Source organism: Haliaeetus albicilla, chromosome 7 (assembly GCF_947461875.1).
Source record: "Haliaeetus albicilla chromosome 7, bHalAlb1.1, whole genome shotgun sequence".
NCBI lineage: Eukaryota > Metazoa > Chordata > Aves > Accipitriformes > Accipitridae > Haliaeetus > Haliaeetus albicilla.
Window position 1 is genome coordinate 33,955,671 of NC_091489.1, and position 5,561 is coordinate 33,961,231.

The window sequence follows — 5,561 nt, forward strand, 5'->3', positions numbered from 1 at the left end:
GAAAAAAAAAAAAAATTTACTCTGGTTTCTTGTGCTGTTATCAAGTAACACAGAATTGCTTATTCTTGTGTAGTTTCCAGAGAAAATCATTCAGGTAGCATATAATTAGGAATTAGTTATGGGTTTGGGTTTTTTCCTCTCATTTATAGCAAATAACAGGTCTAGATAATTTTATATATATAAAAAATCAGTTATATATAGCCACAGTAAAATTCAGTTATACCTTTAACTGACTGACTGTCTACTTCCTATATGATTCCTGGGTTGAACCTCAGTAAGAATGTTTGCTCTTTGATGCACACACAATATCATTCCAGCAGCAAGAGTGAAATCCTGCCCCTGTGGAACTCACGTGAATGACACCAAGTTTGTATCTCAGAAAGCTTGTTTCATAGTAATTCCAAAGTCACTGGACATAGATTTTTCAAGAGATTACATCAGAAGCCATTAAATCAGTACACCTGGGTATGAGTTTTGATAGTGACTCCCTATATATCTCAGCTCCTCAAGCAATTTTTATCTTGGTTTCCTGTTTTATTTGGTTAACTGGTTTACTATCTTACAAAAAATATATCGTATCTAAAAATTATCCACAATGCTTCAGCATTCAGCAGCTTTTAAAAAAATGTTTATGATTATTTCAATTTCTAGACTCTAACAACATTCGGTTTTCATTAAACACCTTACAAAGACTAAATCCAAGAATCTTATTTTCTGTCTTATGTTTGTGGAATTCAAGATGGTGCACAGCATCTAAGATCAAGAACAAAAATCCTTTATCATTTGTTCCCTGACCTGGGATACAATTAGAGCATCCAGGACACTGTGATTATGGAATATCAACAGGTGTAAGCTTTTAAATGAATGGTGGATTGTTTCTGAACTCAGAGGAGCTCAGGAAAGATCCCCTATTCAATTGGGCCACTACATAAGTTTAAGCAAGGACTCACGCATACATTCAACTCATAAAAATGTAATTTTTACTTAGTACTTCTAGTACCTGAAGAATGGACATTCCTGCAGTCATGTTGATGAAAATATCTTGTTTATATGGTGTACCTCTAAAGGTTGGGTTGTTGTCATTTTCATCTAGCAACAATATGTTGATTGTAGAATGTACCTCATAGTAAGGTGGCAAATGATCTTTAACAGTGACCTTTAAAAATGATGCAGTAAAATTATTGTTTTGGTCAAATGCATCTTCTGTAAGTAGTAAGAAGGATGAATGACAATTACAAGCTGAGTAAACTATATCACTAGTGGTATTTCCCTCCAGATAACTCTAATGTGAAAATCTGGATTTAATTCTTCCAGTTAGCTGCTGGCATATACGAGAGAGTCAGCTTCTTGCCAGGACAGATCAGATATCATCTGTTTGCCTTGCGTTGCTTCGGAAAGGAGTGGGCTTATTTTTAAATACCTGTAGGTGAATAGAAGGTATTCTCTCCCTATCCAACAGCGTGGAGTTCCTCACAGTTAGGATCCCAGCTTGACTTAGCTGGAAGGGACTGTCAGCTGGAGTGAGAATGAACATTCCCTGGAAGCCTCCCTGCAAACAGTAATGATATTTGTTATTAAATAGGACAATCACTGAGCTAGTCCCTTAGGATGATTTCTTCTTATTTTCCAGATAGAGAGCATTTAATTTTCTGGTTTAATTGAGGTTACCATTCCAAAAACAAAAAGGGAGAAGAGCAAACAACATGGAAGAAATATATCATGCAGGCTGAGGGTATCCATTTTGCACTTCTGCGCTTTCATGTTTGGGACCTTATGCAAACCAGAGGATTTTCAGAGACAGCCAAAATGTATTCTTTGGCTGCAGTACTCTACCCCTTAAAGAAGTAAAATTAAGTTTGTTTTGCTTAAGCATATTTATGTAGTCAGGGCGGGGGGAATCTATTTCACCATAGCTGTATAATGCAAATGCTTTTTATATTATATTTCAGAAGTGCAGTATTTGTAGCAACTATAACAACATTGTCATTTTACCTCATCTTTGTCAATAGCTGTTACTTGAAGAACTTCCATCCCATTTGGGAAATTTTCTAGAATTGAGACATTGTAACTTGATTGTGACAATACTGGATGATTGTCATTCACATCTTCGATAGTAACCAGAACTACTGCATCAGCTGTTTTAAAAATATTGTCTTGCTGAGTTGCCTATAAAACAGAGTTGGTAACTGTAAATTCTATACCCTGATAACAGTGAGCCATTCCAGCTTAACACAAGGACATGACATGACTGCATATATTCAATGAACAAAGTTTTCCTTTATCTTGCTTTTTAAATGGCAGGATGGAGCCTTGATACAAACTGCCCTTTAACATTACTATGAGAAATACTATTAACAGCAACATGGATTCACATATTATTTTATGAAATTGAGACTCAATATTAACACACTGAACTCTAAAACAGTCACTACCTGAATGCCCACAAGCAGATATGGACATTCTTCTCTGTCAATTGGAGTCTTTACTGTCATCATTCCGGTGTCTGCATTGATTAAAAAGGTGTTGCTATAGGCCGGGGGTTTCACTGAAAAGCAACAAATTGCAATGGGTTAATGAGAATGAACCCAAACAGTAAGCCTGATCCGTCCTTTTTATGACTGTTATCTATTCAGACATAGCAAAAATGAACAGACTTTGCAGGTAAAAGGCTTTTTTTCAAACACTGTGTCCTTAAAAGAATTCTTAGGAAATTCACTCACACTTCAAAGGTGTCAAATTAAGCATCTCATGAGCTTTTAGCAATTCTGTCAGGAGGAGGTAAAGCTCATGATGGAATTGGTCTCTCTAGATGGTCCTGAATGGACCTTTGATCAAATGAAAACCTCTACACTGAATTACACTTTGAATCAGGAATTTTTTATTGGAGGGAGATTAAGAACAACTAAACATTTTTAAGATAGTTGGACCCTGCTATAATGACTGAAGTTAAGCCAATTTAGCTCATGGAGCAGCACTGTAGTAAAGATGTATGCAGTTAAGACATCTGACTGTACACTGCACTTCCTTATTATTCTCTTCAGTAACACAGACATCATAAATTATTGTGTGAATGTCTAAAAGAAAACAAAAGCTCTTACCTAGTTTGATGCTGTAAACTACTTTTTCATTTATACCTGTGTCTCCATCTTTAGCCAATATCTTCTCTGGGAGAATAGCCAGAGGACCCAACTAGAAAACATATATTAACCTGATTAACTTGAAAGAAACACACACAAACTTAAAATTGTTCATTACATAAGTCACAATTTTGATTAAAGAAACAAGAAACATATGTTTAACCACTGGGGTCCAGAAGAAAAATCTCTCTCTGCCATACGTTCTTTACAGAGTAAAATGATGACCAAAATACTTGATGGACACACTGTGTTTGAGAAACACCAGACTATGAACCAGTAGTCACTGACGTGATTCATATTAAGAACACTGAATATTTCAGTTCCATTCCTCTCCCGGAAAACAATACAGAAGTCTACACTGCAGCCCTAATAAAATCAGTAATTTATTTAAAAGATAAAACATTTTAGAAGATCTAAAATGATTCCTTTCAGACAATTAAAGACGAACTCCTAGCAAAAGGAACACCAAAGGTATAACACCAAAAGCATATGTGGTTTAAAATATGTTAACGTGAAGATAAGATAAGGATAAAAAGTAGGGATAATAAAGATGATAATTATTTTAATTTTAGTGGATCACTCTGGTATACTGTGGGGGGTTTAGGGGTTGGGGTTTTTTTTTTTGGTCAATACATACAGAAGTCTGAGTTAAACAAATACATTCCACCCAGCAATTTCCACCGTATATATATATATAAAAAAAAAATTACAATATAATATAAACCACAGTTTACAATTCAGATTCTTATTTTGCTTACCTGATTGCAATGAAGTATGAAGGAATGACAGCATTTAAAACTGAAACAAGGCAGCCAACTCCAGGACTAATGGGCAGTCAACTGCCCTTCCAAGTTTACAGTAAAAGCCTTGTTACAGCACCTGTTTAGCTCTTTTTTTTTTTTCTTTTCTTTTCTTTTTTTCCTCCAAACACAAAAGAATCTGTTTCTGTAGCAGAAAGTTTTATGCTTCATATAATACATGGCTTGCTTACCTGCTACTTGGAGGTCTACAGTTGATAACGTTACAAATGACCAGTTAGCACAAAACAAAGCAGCCCTCCATCTTAAGCTGCACAATGATGAAGAATCCTTGAAAGCAAAGCACTGTGGACAGGAAAAACCTATTTACATTTGCAGCATTCAGTGAAAAGCTTTTACCTGATTTTCACTGATTTTTCCATTGTACACTGATTGACTGAAATAGGGGTTCAACGTATCATAATCTTGTATACTAATTAGTAACGATGCAGTATCACTGTTGTTTCCAATTTTTTCCTGCATCCCAAGAGAAAGAAGAAAATAAGGAACATTGTAAGGAAACAGCCATTTCTCAGTGGAAAATACAGCAGAATATTATTATGTGTGCTTTGTAGTGTCTAAGCATTTTTAACCTGAGAACTCTCACCCTGTCAGATTCTTCCATTTCTAGAAATCCAGTTCTAGGAATAAAACTATCAAAAGGTAATTGCTCTTAGTTATTAATTTTATATCATGCGGGTGTTACACAGTAGCATGTAGAATGTAGTAACAGTACATTTGCTGCAGCTATACTATTTGCTAGATACCACAATAAACACAGCAAAATTACTTCTTTTTAGTTCTAAAAGGAATTGAAGACAAATATATATTCAAATCTCAAAAAAGACACACAAAAAGACTGCAGGTGGTAAGATGCAACAAAAATAGGATAGATCCACCAGAAGGAATAGGTGAACATATGTTAGAATAGTGCAGAATAAATATGTACAATATACATAACTTAAAGAAATACACACAGAAAGAAACTTGGGCTGGTATTTGAGGGAAGACTTAAACAATGGCTCAGATATTAAAAATGTGCTACTGCGTCTGCAGTATAAGCCAAGATACAGACACAACTTTGGCTTGGGAACTCCATAAGTTGTAAATTTGGAGAAATTGGAATGTTATAACAAAGGAAGTATCATTGTAGAACTATTGTGGTTCCCATTCTTCTTTTAATTTATATCATACCTTTGCTTGGACTGTTAAATTGAAAAGGTTGATCTTGTTGTAATCCAATGTTTTATTCAACATGATGTTTCCATCTCCTTCCCTTATATAAAAGTAATCTGAGTTTGGACCCTATTAAATGAATAAATCACATATTTTACATGATTAACAATGAAATACATTTTCTTTTCTCTTACCACCTTTATTATTGGACTATTCTTCATAAGAGACCAGGAATCTCTCAAACACCACCACTGGAAAGGAAAATGCTGATCCTCTTCAACACATTCTATTGCCTTTCCCTTCAGTGCCATTAGACTTTCTATCTGATTTATCTTATCCTATAGTCAATAACTAAAGCAGATCAGATGAATAGCATCAGCTTCCCTTTGCCAGCTATAAAAGGAGCAGACAACAAGCTCAGATGTGAAGATCCCCACTAAAGTTAGTTGAA

General features: G+C 35.0%; 1 long non-coding RNA gene across 1 annotated transcript; it reads right to left on the reverse strand.

The window, feature by feature from the left end:
* Window positions 1–1,997: 1,997 nt before the first annotated feature.
* LOC138685870 (uncharacterized) lies at window positions 1,998–3,384 on the reverse strand. The gene is made up of 3 exons (XR_011325252.1): window positions 3,099–3,384; window positions 2,433–2,545; window positions 1,998–2,166 (listed from the first exon to the last, which is right to left on the reverse strand). It is a non-coding gene; the product is annotated as an uncharacterized lncRNA (long non-coding RNA).
* Between the last annotated feature and the right edge of the window lie 2,177 nt (window positions 3,385–5,561).